General features: G+C 41.0%; 1 long non-coding RNA gene across 1 annotated transcript; it reads left to right on the forward strand.

The window, feature by feature from the left end:
* The first annotated feature begins 14,108 nt into the window (after positions 1-14,108).
* Positions 14,109-15,277, forward strand: LOC117820175. The gene is made up of 2 exons (XR_004632713.1): positions 14,109-14,160; positions 14,253-15,277. It is a non-coding gene; the product is annotated as an uncharacterized LOC117820175 (long non-coding RNA).
* Positions 15,278-15,935: the final 658 nt, after the last annotated feature.

Here is a 15,935-nt window from a genome sequence, read left to right on the forward strand (position 1 = left end):
AACAGTCTTGAATGAATGAATATTAACCTCATAATGTACATACATTAGCTATGAAACCGTTTTCATATAAACACTAGCAGTACTGTAAATGCAAAGCAGTAGCAGTTAGGTAGCAGTTAAGTAGCAGTTAGGTAGCAGTTAGGTAGCAGTTAAGTAGCAGTTAAGTAGCAGTTAGGTAGCAGTTAGGTAGCAGTTAAGTAGAAGTTAGGTAGCAGTTAAGTAGCAGTTAGGTAGCAGTTAAGTAGCAGTTAGGTAGCAGTTAAGTAGCAGTTAGGTAGCAGTTAGGTAGCAGTTAAGTAGCAGTTAAGTAGCAGTTAAGTAGCAGTTAGGTAGCAGTTAAGTAGCAGTTAAGTAGCAGTTAGGTAGCAGTTAAGTAGCAGTTAAGTAGCAGTTAGGTAGCAGTTAGGTAGCAGTTAAGTAGAAGTTAGGTAGCAGTTAAGTAGCAGTTAGGTAGCAGTTAAGTAGCAGTTAGGTAGCAGTTAAGTAGCAGTTAGGTAGCAGTTAAGTAGAAGTTAGGTAGCAGTTAAGTAGCAGTTAGGTAGCAGTTAAGTAGCAGTTAGGTAGAAGTTAAGTAGCAGTTAGGTAGCAGTTAGGTAGCAGTTAAGTAGCAGTTAAGTAGCAGTTAAGTAGCAGTTAGGTAGCAGTTAAGTAGCAGTTAAGTAGCAGTTAAGTAGCAGTTAGGTAGCAGTTAGGTAGCAGTTAAGTAGCAGTTAAGTAGCAGTTAAGTAGCAGTTAGGTAGCAGTTAAGTAGCAGTTAAGTAGCAGTTAGGTAGCAGTTAAGTAGCAGTTAAGTAGCAGTTAGGTAGCAGTTAGGTAGCAGTTAAGTAGAAGTTAGGTAGCAGTTAAGTAGCAGTTAGGTAGCAGTTAAGTAGCAGTTAGGTAGCAGTTAAGTAGCAGTTAGGTAGCAGTTAAGTAGAAGTTAGGTAGCAGTTAAGTAGCAGTTAGGTAGCAGTTAAGTAGCAGTTAGGTAGCAGTTAAGTAGCAGTTAGGTAGAAGTTAGGTAGCAGTTAAGTAGCAGTTAAGTAGCAGTTAAGTAGCAGTTAGGTAGCAGTTAAGTAGCAGTTAAGTAGCAGTTAAGTAGCAGTTAGGTAGCAGTTAAGTAGCAGTTAAGTAGCAGTTAGGTAGCAGTTAAGTAGCAGTTAGGTAGCAGTTAGGTAGCAGTTATGTAGCAGTTAAGTAGCAGTTAAGTAGCAGTTAAGTAGCAGTTAAGTAGAAGTTAAGTAGAAGTTAAGTAGCAGTTAAGTAGAAGTTAGCAATATAACTGTCATCTTTGTAGCTGAAACACGGTAAAAACTGTACAAACTTCAAAAAATGCACCCAATACTCACTAATACAAATTATAGAACTTGTAAACAATACATATTACTTACAGTCATTGCTTTCTGAAGGATTTATGCGGAGGATTGCATTGGATAAGACAGAGAAACCAAACGGATGCAGCTAGGCTATTTTTTTTCTCAAAACTCTCTTCACTTCCTACTTCCTGTTTCCTGTTTCCGTTCCGACTTCAAAATAAAAGCATGGGAACATTTTAAGCAAACAAACGATCTTCTATCTAGCAATTAACTTTACTTTAAACATACACAAACACATGAAGGGCAGAACAGTAATGATTCCACAGACACGAGATCTCACAGAAACTTATGTGATCAAAAGTAACTTCAGAAGACGAACAAACATGGAGGGCGATTGACATCGTCAACTGGCTGTCCTGGTGTGTGTGTGTTCTGTTTTGCAACAACATAGTCTTCTCTTTCAGTATTCCTCTTGGCTCAGCTGTGTTTATGTTGACTGTAAAAGTATGCAACAACCTGCAGGTGACGTTTCCCAGTCTGCTCCTCTCATTGGTTATTGCAGATATTCTGTCGGAGGCGGTCCCACCTGGAAACCACCTAGATATCGAACATGTATGTTGTTTATAATCCCATGTCGGGGAGGCTCAGACTTGGATAGGCATCACAGTCTTGAGGATAATTTGGACAAATATTCAACTAAGACGAGCCTCAAATCAGGCCACACCCTCAAATATGGGAGTGGCAAATTGGGCCCTGAGGCAGCACTGCTTCACTTTAGCAGTTTTGCAGTAGATCAGAAATGTTGGTTTCTAAGGTCGGTCACATCAAATGAAGTTAAGGTTTTGATTTAAATTCGGGAGCAGGACCACGCCTCAATCACACCCTCATTCACCTGACAAGCCTACTTAAGCGTAGCCGGCCTTCATCAACTGTCTGTCTGTGATTCTCTAACCCACCCACACTCACCTTACTCTGCTTCAATTAACCTCTCTCCTTATCCTCTTCTACTCAACTTGTGCTCGGTTCTTCTATGCCCCTGTCTACTTCCAGGTACAGCCTGAGTCAATATCAGCTCTGGCAGGATAACGCTGAGAAGGAACCCCCATCCTGAGTCTCCTTCTGCTGGGCCACACTACGCACAAATAATTCATTGAATGTTCATCCTTGTGTGGCATGGTCCTTGCTAGTGAAATGACAGTAAAGTTAAAAGTCAAAGTCAAAGTTGTCTCCTCTCCAGTGATACTCAAATATTTTGACTCTTCATGTCTGAAGAATATGAGCTGAAATGAGATCGGCTGTTTATTTCAGTCATGCATTTTTGGCTGATTTGGTTAAAAACCATCCAGGAACATCTGTCAGATAGTAACAGTGACACACACACACTCACCCACACACACACCAAAGAAAGGTCAAAACATTCATTAATAAAACAGAGTTGGTGCTGCATGAGGAGATTTAAGGGCTGAGATCCAGATCACTGTGGAGGAGGCTTTCAGGCCCTGCAGACAGGTGAGACACATCAACAACCCAGACCACAGCAGCCCCTTTATGTCAGCCGTATCCAGAGAGACGTCCTCTGACACAGCAGCCTGTTTTGTCAGAAGAGAAAACAGGACTGTTTGTTGTTTTTCCGTCTGTTTCTCCCATCGTGCCCTGAGTGCTGCTGCAGTGCTCTGATTGGATTAATGAGGGCCATTGTCTCTGCAGAGCAGCTTAAAAAGTCATTATGCAGTCACGGCACCGATAACTGCCCCCCCGCCGCATGTCACCTGACCAGTAATGGCATCCAGACGCTCGGTGGGTGGTTACAGGATTAATGTGTGTTTTGGCTGCCGGAGGATGTCTCTAATCTGCTGCTCCACCTGTGAGATGTTAACGCGGCCGAGAGAGAAAACTGAACCCCACCAGGGACACCGTCAGCTCTCTAAAGGTCTCTAACTGTGATCCTACAATAACAGCCACGCTCTGATAAATACTCTGAGAGCAGGTGTGATTATAATCGACCAGTGTCCACATCGACTTCCTGTCAGAACAAACCCACACAGACACACACACCGGCCCACAGGAGCAGACGTATTATCATCTCTAATGTTTGATCACCTTTAAACTCAGCAGAAACACGTTCAGACGGTCCTGCTGGAGAGCCTGCAGGCGGCCTGGATCATTATAGACCAGAGAGACAGTGTAACCATTAAACCACACACTGATGATGTCTCTGTTTCCACAGATGGAGATAAAATGTTTCTCAGGAGTGGACATTAAAATGTAAAGAGTTTAAAGGAGCAGAGGTGATGAGCTGGTCAGGCTGCGTTTATGTCTTTGATACAAAAATCTATCTTTAACTCAGTCAAAGAAGGCCCCAAATATCTGCCTGAACTTGCCTGAACTTGTCTTTTTCCACTCATCATCACTCTCTCTTTTTCTATCTTGGGTTTTCCTTCAGTTCAATAAAATGTACATGAAAATGACTTCTCGCTGCACATGTTCTTCCATTTCAGGTGCATTACGACGTTCCCTGCAGAATAAAAAACATTCAAACCTCCATACTCTGCCTTTACTGTACTCCTGTGCTCTCACATAAACCCTGATCGAGCTCCTCTGAACAATAAAACACAAAGAATGTAAAGAGACAGCGCAGAGAGATGAAGAAGAGGCTGCAGTGTTCAAAAGTATCTGCAGCTTCTTCACAACGATTCACAAACTGAGAGAGAGGAAGAGTTATTCTTGTTTTTAAGGTAAAACTTCCTCCTGATGACCTCTGCTGCTGCAGCTCTCTAACAGGCAGACTAGCAGCAGTGTTTCTGCGGGATGATAAAGAGGTGAGCTGCAGAGCTCAGCACTCAGCTGCTCCTCAGTGTCACAGTTAACTGTGTCAGAGTCTCTGACTCCGTCAACAGGAACCACTTCATGAATATGGATGAGGACACTGAGGGGACCTTTATGCTCACACAGGACGGACTGCTGTTCCTCTGCTGCACTCACATCATCTGCACACCAAGAACAAATAAAGATGGCAGCAACTACAAAAATGCATCAACCACAATATATGTGCACTGCAGTACATGTGAATAACAATACACAGGAAAACCCATATATGTAAACAATGTATGTGCACAACAGTGTGCACAGTAGATGTCAATAAGAATATATGTGCACAAAAAGGACAAAAATGCATTTCAATACGAAAAGCTCTGAAAGCAGTGTATTAGTACCTCAAAATGTGAAAACAGCAGTACATGTGCACAACAATTATATGTGAACAACCATATACAGTATATGCATCAACTATAAATGTACATGATATATTTGCACAACAATGTGCAGAACAATACACGTAAATGATAATAGATGGGAACACAAATATATGTAAACATTTTATGTGCACAACAAAAAATGGCAACAATACGTTAAAACAACAAAATACTAAACAGCAAGACATGTGCAAACAATACATCTGCACAACAGATGTCAATAGCATTATATGTGGACAACAATATACTGTATATTAACAGTGTATGTGCACAATTATAAAAAGGAGGAAAGTATGTATAAATTGCAAAAAATGTACAATGTATTAGAACCAAAAATTATTAAAACAACAGTACATGTGAACAACTTAATATGTGCAACAACTGTAAATGTGCACAGAAATGTGTATAACAGTACATGTGGATAATAATACACGTAAATAATAATACAAAGGAACACAAATATATGCTAACATTATATGTGCACAACAAAAAATGGCAACAATACGTTCAAAATACAAAGTACTGAACAGCAATATATTTGTGCAAACAATACATGTGCAAACAGAACATGTGCACAATCGATGTCAATAGCAATACATTTGCACAACAATATATATTAACAGTGTATATGCACAATTATAAAAAGGATAAAAGTATGTATAAATAACAAAATATGTACAATGTATTAGAACTACACATTATTAAAACAACAGTAAATGTGCACAAAAATTACATGTGAATAACCAAATATCTGCAACAACTATAAATGTGCACAATATATGTGCACAGCAATGTGCATAACAGTACATGTGAATAACAATACAAGTAAATAATAATACAAAGGAACACAAATATATTTGAACGTTAAATGTGCACAATAAAAATGGCAACAATGCATTAAAACAACAAAATACTAAACAGCAATACATGTGCACAACAGATGTCAACAAAAATATATGTACACAAATCGGACAAAATTACATAGAAATAGAAAAATCTGTGAAACAATGTATTAGCACCTCAAAATATGAAAACATCAGAACATGTGCACAAAAATTACATGTGCAAAAACTATAAATGTGCATGATATATGATATATGTGCACAACAAGAAGACTGCAACACACAAAAAATACAAGAACCAAAGTATTTCTGTCAACAAATATATAGACATTGATAAATGTGCAGAAAAATATAGCTGAACAAGTATATATGTGCATAAAGAGCCACTTTGATGACTGAAATCATGACAGTACTTCAGTTAAATCTGAGTGAGAGGAACTAAAGAACTGGAGCTCATGTAGCTGTGTGTGAGGGGGAGTTTAACAGAGCTGTGGCTCTGCAATATTCTGATTCTGGACATCAGAAGGTAGAGCAATACAGAGGGTCAGAATTTATCAATTTATGGAAAAGTACTTAAGATGATTAATTTCATTATAGTTGTGTTTCTCTGTGACGATAATCAAGTCTTAGCTTTTGTCCTGATAGCAGAGATACAGTTAAAATTGTCAGGCTTGGGTGAATCATTGGATGACTCAGCAATATAAATTAATGTGTCATCAGCATATCGGAGGAGATTCATGTGATGAAGGACCTAAGACTGGACCCTGATGAACACCCTGATCCATTTAATGACTGTAGCAGGAAACTCATTCACAGGAGTGTTTCCAGGGGTGGTCATGGCCTCTGGCTTCCCTGGTGGCCACCCCAAAATCCCAAACAGTGATTGGGTATTGACCTTGTCAGATGCAGTAATTAAGTTATTGTAATTAACTGGCTAGGTCCCTGCCCCCTGATACTTTCAGATAACAAAAAATCCAACGAAAGAAATAAAAGAGTCAAAGTACTTACAACAGAACCAGAGACACCAATCAAAGAGGTTTAGCGTTGGAGGCCTGTGGAGCAGCAAAAGTTTATGAAGTGGAGCAGCTTCGACCCCCCGACAACTCTTCCAGCATTTCCTCATTTAAAATAAAAAGTTCAGGGTAATTAAAATGAATCCCTGATAATGACAGGAATAGTTGACACTGTTGTGTTTTATCTCTGGACCGGACTTTAAATCCTTTACATTTGGAAATTAAAGACATGTTGCTCTGCTGCATTTTAACGAGGTTATTAAAACGGTGGATGGTTGAGAGGGGATTCGGGTCCTTATTTCAGGTTGTTGGTTATCAATGTTGAGAAATGAGCTCGTCTTGAATGTTTAATTACCTTGCTGTAAACAGTCGGCTCATAGAAAATGTTAAATTCTGTCTCCTTTCTCGGTTTCTCTCCAACGTTTTGATGCATTTACGTCTCAAAGAAGGCGTCTGATAAGAGTTATTGTCATTTCTGATATACATTTTCGAAGAGCTACTTTTTATTGCCCCTTAAAGGAACAGGGGGTCACTGAGGGTGTGTGTGCACAGGCCCAAATTTACGAGCTTCACACCATTTCGTTGTGAGCGAGTGAGTTTCTAACAGACTGATCCGAGACACCGACAGCTCCAGATGGATCTTTGAGATTGGTTTTTAATTGGAGACTTTTCTGCTGCCGTCACTGTCAGAAGAGCCTCTTCTTCATCTTCTTCTTTTAATACTTATATGTTTTCCATTTCTTCAGCCACAGAATCAATCAGCCGCCTGTGACCTCTGCCACCTCTTGTCCCCGCTCAAACCTGCAGTGTCGTCTGCGGTTGAGGAGCTTTCTAAATGTTATCAGGGAGATTTCATCGTTGATATGCAGCGAGCTGCCTCTGCGTCACGTGACCGCTCTGAGTGCCTCTTCTTGACTTCTCCCATTAGTGAAGTCATCCAACACAGCAGCTCCTGATCTGTGTTTTCTGTCGTCCATGAATAATGCATGCGTGTGAGTGCTGCGTCTGATTGGTGCGTTTCCGATGAGATCTCTGAATTTCTGCTGCTGCCGGTGAGGCTGCTTAAATGTCAGCTCAGGGTGATCTATTACAGGCGAGCGGCCTTTTGTCCTGATCTCTGCTGAACGATGTGTTGTCACATTTCAGGAAGACTTTTCTCTGACCGTCAGCCTGCTTCTTATGCTAATGTGGACAGGCTGTGTGTCGCCGTGTGAGCGCCGTGCAGGGAATGTAAACTGCCTTTTGTCTAACTTAATTTGAAATAACAATGAAGTATACGGGGCAACCTGCACATTGTGTGTTTTCAATGCACAAGTGTCACCTTGTGTTTAATCTATAGACAGAATTAAGAACTTCCCACATTAGCTGTTCAGAGCCGCATTAACTATTGATTAGTGGTTTCACAATGAAAGCCTTACAGATTGAGGTTGAAGATTTGTGAAGGGTAAGCTTTGCTTAACACACTGCACACACTGCTTTTGTCTTAAGTCTAACATAGAAACCTTGTCAAACACTGTAACACATTTAGAGATAGAAAATAACAATGATGTCAGCAGCAAACATACAGAATGTTTCTTTTTCTCTACTGTGATCAACAGACCAGAGAAGTGTACCATGCAGCGAGAGTAGAGGGGTCTGTTGAGACTAAACCCAGATTTTTCCGTGTCCCAAAACTGGCTTTCTTCTGACTTGGCTAAATGGGAGCGTGCCTATGTCCCCACATTTCAGCATCTATAAGCTCTGCTTCAGCCAAAACCTTTTTGGAGCAGCCTATTTTATTTTTTCTTGTAATGCTCAATCAATCAATCAATCAATCAATCAATCAATCAATCAATCAATCAATCAATCAATCAATCAATCAATCAATCAATCAATCAATCAATCAATCAATCAATCATTTTTTATTTGTATAGCGCCAAATCACAACACACGTTATCTCAAGACCCTTTAACAAACAGAGCAGGTCTAGACCACACTATGTCAAATTATGAACAGAGACCCAACTTCAAGACAGGGTAAGACTCAGTCTGACCCCACCTTAATCCATCATGAGCATTGCACCTCACAGTATTTAGCTAGTTACAGTGGCGAGGAAAAACTTCCTTTAACAGGCAGAAACCTCCAGCAGGACCAGACTCATGTTAGACAGCCATCATGCCTCGACTGAGTTGGGTCTGGAAAGACGGATAGAGAGGAGTAAGAGAGAGAAGTGATAGGGATGAGACGAGTAGTAGAAGCTGTTGCTGCTGGAGTCCAGAACGTCCGTATCAGGAGGACGTCTACGGCAGCTCAGAGGAACCTACGAGACAAGGGAGCTCAGGGACTCCAGAAAGGTCTATGGTTAGTAACTTTAATGGGACAGGAAGAGTTAAAGTAAGTGATGAAGGGGTTGGGGGGAATGGGGTGAGCTAGGATCCCAGTGTATCAGTGCGCCAGTTCCCTCAGCAGTCTAGGCCTATAGCAGCATAACAAAAGCTGGTCCAAGCCTGATCCAGCTCTAACTATAAGCTTTATCACAAAGGAAAGTTTTAAGCCTACTCTTACAAGTGGAGAGGGTGTCTGCCTCCCGGACCCTAATGCTGCTGCTGAGCAAAATAAAATTACTCATTCATTTATTAATTTACTATAAAGTGCTTCCAAAAAGTCTTGTGGGAGGATAGGGCTTAAATTGAAGGGAAATGTAGGAACCCAAGACCTAATTTTGAAAATGTCATAGAAATGTGGGAACATAGGGATGACCCCTGCTAAATCACCATACAGTATGTAAACTCTGTTCAAAGTTAAGGCTTCAAATTGAATGTAAAGCTCCATCGTTTCATTAATGAATGCCGAAAGATGACCTCAATGCAACCTAGATCATCCACTGAGACAGTATGAGAATTGTTGGAATCATGATGTCATGTTTTTAATACAGTCTTGTGATGTTTTCCAATGTTAACCGAGTTAGGGAAAAGAGCGTTCAGTATTGCGGCCCCCTCTCCATTGAAAACACTTCAGAAGGATTTGAAATTGTCACATCTTATTTTACTTGAAGCCTTTTGCTCTATCTTAAAGCTGGGGTTGGTAATCAGATTTAGATACACTTTTTGTCATACTGGTTAAAATGATCTTTATGTCCTGATGGTAATCAATACATAATGTGTTCTTAAAAAAGAGTGAAAAAAAGCTGCTATCTACAGCCGGAGTAAACCTGGGAAAACACTAACCAATCACTGTTTTTTGGCTCCCCAAATTTTAAACCAATCAAATCCCGTCCAGCCGTTCAGCCCTCCTCCTGTGCGTACATTTCCCCGGCGTGCACTCCTCCGAGTCCCCGTCTCCTGCCTCTACTTCCCCTGACTCTATTTACTGCCCCTCTCGCTCGTCCTCGGGCCTGTCCCCTCTGACCTGATGAGGTGCTTTGCTCAGGACTGTAGTCCGGATCAGAGTCTAAAAAGCTCTCACCAACAAGCAGAAGAATGAATGACGTTCAGTAAGTCCTACAGAAAATATATATTTATTGTAGCGTCCGTCCGGACGCTGTAGTGATGACGAGCCGATTCGTGAACACGTTGATCTTTAATAACCGGTCACTGTCGGCCGTGATCACGCCAACCAACAAAACAACAATCAATGTTTGAATGAATGAAGAACTTCTCCTCTTGTCTCTCCTCTCTCCCGCTCACACACTCTACACCTCTCCTGATGCCTTCACTGACTGTCAACACTGTAGGAATTAAGAACATCTACACTGAACACGTTTAACAAACAGTAGAGCTGTTACAGTGTTATATATGTGTTATAACTTTTCTCCTGATATTGTGTCACCAGTACAACTGGATAATGCTAGCATGACAGTTGTGAGTGCTAACAGCAGCCATGTTTGTTTGTGTTTTTAACTTTCACTATGAGAATGTTTTGGTGAGGACCGGTTTTGATCAGTCACCATCATATGGTCGAGAACGGCGCTCATGCATGTGAGCGGGGGGGGGGGGGGGGTCGTTTTGGAGGAGCTTCGAGGTAGGAGGGGAGGGGTTAGAGGAGTCATGAGGAAATGCTACATTCAAATTCATGCTAGTTTTCCGAGACTACCAACCCTAGCTTTAAAGCATTCCCTTGGAAGTCCTCCAAAACGTGAAAGTTAAAAACACAAACAAACATGAAGTGTACTCTCTGCAGGAGGCGGGCAGAACTGCAGGACGGGATTTGATTGGTTTCATAATTTGGCTCCTGATGGCAGGGATTGGTTGGTGTTTTCCCAGGTTTACTCCGGCTGTAGATAGCAGCTTCTTTTAACCTCTTTTTTAAGAACACATTATGTATTGATTGCCATCAGGACATAAAGATCATTTTAACCAGTATGACAAAAAGTGGATCTAAATCTGATTACCAACCCCAGCTTTAAGAGAAAGACAGAGGGAGATCACAAGCAGTGCCTGTTTTTAAAAAATGTCTTCTCTACTAGCACTTTATTTGTGAACTAGTTGCACCTTTTAAATATTGTTTGTTTATTAACTTATTGTCTGTAATCTCCACCATGTAATATTTAATATGACATGTGCTGCTGACCTCTTGGCCAGGTCACCTCCTGTAATAAAGGTCATGACGGGTTATATCTGGTTAAATAAATAAACAATAACACAGAATGATTACATGCAATGCTCACACTGTCTGCATCACATCACAGGAGCCTGTCTTTACTTTAGAATACTTCAATTTGACTTTAATTCCCTTAGTCATCAATGTGATACACCCTCCGTCTAGTCTCAGTCCTCTTGGGCTTTCCTGTTTGCTCCAGTTGATATTAACGCTACATCATCTGCATAGTAACAGAACGATTAGGGCACATCGTCTATGATCACATCTTTAAATCCAGGAAAGTCTGTTTCCCATATATTTATTGATATTTATTAAAGGTTATATCAAATCTATAAACTAATTAGACTTCTAATTAGCCAAGTACTAAATCTATTTCCGTGTTCGGTCATGAAGTGGAGCTATCTGCTGAAATCATGTGTATCATCGGTGAAGTTCAGAGTTGTGTGTAGTTGTTAAAGTCAGGCTGACATTAGAAGGTGAACATGGCGACTTCAATCAAATATCAAACACTGAAGTCTGAAACTAATCACCAAAAAAGTCTCATTTACATTTCAAAATTATTCTGTCGAATCACATGAAATGTTAAGAACACTGAAGTTCAGCTTTGACTTTTAATTTGGTGTAAATCTCAAATTAAAACCATGGAAATAAAGCGGCTCCATTATAGGATCACTCATTTGTTACGGTTGGTATTAATTTACAAATAAGGGAGAATGAAATCAGCTTTCAAATAGAAGCCAGCTCGCCTCATCCACTCCATTTTGGCAAATAACAAATGACTTCACAGATTTAATGAGAAACCCACTCAGGTGGAAGTCTGGAGGAGTTCTTTGTGTGTGTCTTTTTTTTTTTTTTTTTCGTGCAAAGCTTTGTAATCATAACCCAGCCTGACCGAGGTGTTGTGATTTCATCCAGTCAGCTACAGCAGGGGCTCCTGTTGGTGGAAAGTCAGGTTTATTGGCAGCTCATAAAACACTCAGTGGGCTTTACAGGCTCACACATCTACAGTTTACTATCGGGATAAAAGTTAATGACTAATGGAAAAACTCTGAGGATACAAAACTAAAATATTAGAGACCTTCAGCTGGAAACAGAATAATAAAGAGATACTGCCACACCGAGCAGCCAGGTGAGCAGTATGAACCAGAGATTAACTGTCCTGCTGCTGCTGTGTGGATTTAAAGAATCCACACTCAACTGGGTTAATGTCCCCTCCTCCTCCGTGGACTGTGTCTATACGAGCTGTCCTGCTGCTTCTAACTATTGGACGATGACCCGTGCCCAGAATGACGACATGTTGGGTTGTTGGTACCCATAAGAGACATCCTGGTCCTGGCTAGTCTTTCAATGTATCTCCATCCATCTCTGCTGAGTCTCAGTTTCACTGTATCTCCATCAGTCTCCACTGAGGCTCAGTTGCACTTTATCTCTAACTGTCTCTGCTGAGTCTCAGCTTCACTGTATCTCTATCAGTCTCCACTGAGTCTCAGTTTCACTGTATCTCTATCAGTCTCCACTGAGTCTCAGTTTCACTGTATCTCTAACTGTCTCTGCTGAGTCTCAGCTTCACTGTATCTCTATCAGTCTCCAATGAGTCTCAGTTTCACTGTATCTCTATCAGTCTCCACTGAGTCTCAGCTTCACTGTATCTCTATCAGTCTCCACTGAGTCTCAGTTTCACTGTATCTCTAACTGTCTCTGCTGAGTCTCAGTTTCAATATATCTCCATCTGTCTCTGCTGAGTCTCAGCTTCACTGTATCTCTATCAGTCTCTGCTAAGTTTCAGTTTCATTGTATCTCCATCTGTCTCTGCTGAGTCTCAGCTTCATTGTATCTCTATCAGTCTCTGCTAAGTTTCAGTTTCCTTGTATCTCCATCCATCGCTGCTGAGTCTCAGTTTCAATGTTTCTCCATCTGTCTTTGCAGAGTCTGAGATTGAGATACAATGAAACTGAGACTCCACAGACAGGTGGAGATACAGGGAAACTGTCTCTGTTGAGTCTCAGTTTCACTGTATCTCCATCTGTTTCTACAAAGTCTCAGCTTCATTCTATTTCCATCGACTTTTCTGAGTTTCAGCTTCACTGTATCTCTTTCAGTCTCTACTATGTCTTAGTTTCACTGTATCTCTATCAGTCTCCACTGAGTCTCAGTTTCACTGTATCTCTAACTGTCTCTGCTGAGTCTCAGCTTCACTGTATCTCTATCAGTCTCCACTGAGTCTCAGTTTCACTGTATCTCTATCAGTCTCCACTGAGTCTCAGTTTCACTGTCTCTGCTGAGTCTCAGTTTCAATATATCTCCATCTGTCTCTGCTGAGTCTCAGCTTCACTGTATCTCTATCAGTCTCTGCTAAGTTTCAGTTTCATTGTATCTCCATCTGTCTCTGCTGAGTCTCAGCTTCACTGTATCTCTATCAGTCTCTGCTAAGTTTCAGTTTCCTTGTATCTCCATCCATCGCTGCTGAGTCTCAGTTTCAATGTTTCTCCATCTGTCTTTGCAGAGTCTGAGATTGAGATACAATGAAACTGAGACTCCACAGACAGGTGGAGATACAGGGAAACTGTCTCTGTTGAGTCTCAGTTTCACTGTATCTCCATCTGTTTCTACAAAGTCTCAGCTTCATTCTATTTCCATCGACTTTTCTGAGTTTCAGCTTCACTGTATCTCTTTCAGTCTCTACTATGTCTTAGTTTCACTCTTTTGCCATCTATCTGTGTCTAACCTCAGTTTTACTGATATCTCCATCTGTCTCTTGTGAGTCTCAGTTTTACTGTATCGAACAAGTCACACAAAAGTTGGCTGAAATTTCTCATACTGCAGCACCAAAGGGATGCTAAAATGAATACATCATGATGCTGATTTGTAAAAGGACTAGATTCAGGATTTGTCCGGTGTGTCCGTAAGACGACACGAACACAACTCTTAAAATGCTTGTCTTTTGAATCGGGATTGGCTAGACCTTCTCTGTAACTTTACCAAATGAAACCAAACCAATCTGGTGTGTGCTGCTGTTGTTGTTTGCCCCTTGTTCTGTTTGTGTCTGTCAGGGTGTGGCTCTCAATCACACTCCTGCTGCCAATCAACCTGCACACCTGAGACCCATCCACTAATCAAGCTCCTTCAGTATATAAACCAAGGCTCCACAACCAGTCTTTGCCAGTGTTCAGTTCTACATCTGGTACTGTGCTTCGGTTGAACAACCTTTTTAAAACTTTGAATTTGTGAATCATTCAGTGTTTGAAACTAACTCTTGGTCTCTCTCTGTCTCAGGATCACAACTCACCTCAGATAATCAGCTGTTCTGCATCAATTTGCCATGCTTCAAGAGCCTGCTGTTCCACCACACTTACCAGCTTCACTCAGAAACAAATCTAATTGAAGTGTGCCTTCTGTCTGTTTTCAGGTCCCAGAATTACAAAACCTGACACTTATACAAATTCAAAATATGAAGAAGTCAGATGAGGCAACACACCGCCTCTTATACCCTCACCTCAGACTGTAAAAGACTGAAACCAGGTTTGAACCAGAGCCGGCAGGGAGCTGATGAGTTTGAGCTGCTGCTGAGCGCACAGGTGCATCATGGGAGATTGTTCATGACTGACTGACTGAAACATCCATCACTGGCCTTATCAGAGTCCAGATCAATGTGGAGCTCAGAAAGTGTCCTACAGCTGTCTGTTATTCAGAGACAGAGGAGGCAGAGTGATGATGGAGAGGATACAGAAACAAGAGGTGATGACCTTAAAACGATTATTTCTGCAGAAAATAGCAGAAAACATTTCTGAGAGATGTGATTTCATCGATGGAGGAAACAGAATAATAAAAGCTGTCAATCCTTAAATCTGTCAATCATGCAGAATGATAAATAATGTGTCAGGAGAATGGACGAATCAGAGCTCTGCATGCTGAGTTACATGTGCCATTTTCTATGACTTAATAAGTGATATAAAAACAAACTTAGAGACCTGAATCTCTCCTGCTTGAGCTCTTCTTGGATGTCTCTGTTGAGATTTCCACACAAAGCTTGTAATCTGCTGAAATCATGCAGAGCAGCAGCTTCATTCAGCATCCAGAGTCTGCAGCAGGATGATAGCCGCTGTAATTATATCATTAATCAGGGCTAATGCATCTCTCTCTGTGAGCAGAATCAGCCTCAGTTTGGATGAATGAGCTCGGTCTGTTTAAACAAAGACGTCTCCACCTCACACTAAACAACAGTGTCTGTACGCATCATGTGGGGGAGTTTCCTCAAACAGCAGCACTGAGCTTTAAATTAAAACTGCATCAGGACTAATCGTCTTTCAAATGACGTGGATTTGTGGAATCTTGCAAAATGAGCTTCACTTGTTTGTGTAAATCTCATCCTTTTGAATTGCTGGGGCATGGTATTATCTGCAATTTACACAGGATGCTACCCCACAAGTTTACTCTGTCTGACGGCTTCCACCCTGCTACACAGGGAGCGTAGTGCCAGCTCAGAGCAGCCAGGATCAGCTGAGTTCAGTATAGAGAGAACCACATACAAACAAAAGGTTACAGAGCCTTTCTGTGGTTGAATTTCTGCTCATTTTGAGAGTATTCCATTTCTTGTGTGCTTTAATCATCACTGAGTATGCTGCATAACTATAAAGTTTAGTTTTTGCAGGTTTAGATGAATTTAATATGAATAATTCGGCATGATATAAAAATCCTGATTCTGATTCTTAAAGGTGACATCATGCAAAATGGACTTTTTAATGGTTCTCTACCTGAAATATGTGTCCCTGTCTACAAACCCCCCGAGAATGAAAAGAATCCATTCTGCCCCTGTTCTGATTTCTCCACCTTTCTGTAAATGTGTGCTGAAACGAGCCGTTTCAGTTTTCAGTGTTTTTCATACGTCACAACGCCATCCGGTCTGTAACAGGAAGTCAGAGCTCGGAGCTTGTTCAGCCCATAGACTGTATAAAATAC

Source organism: Notolabrus celidotus, chromosome 10 (assembly GCF_009762535.1).
Source record: "Notolabrus celidotus isolate fNotCel1 chromosome 10, fNotCel1.pri, whole genome shotgun sequence".
Lineage (NCBI taxonomy): Eukaryota > Metazoa > Chordata > Actinopteri > Labriformes > Labridae > Notolabrus > Notolabrus celidotus.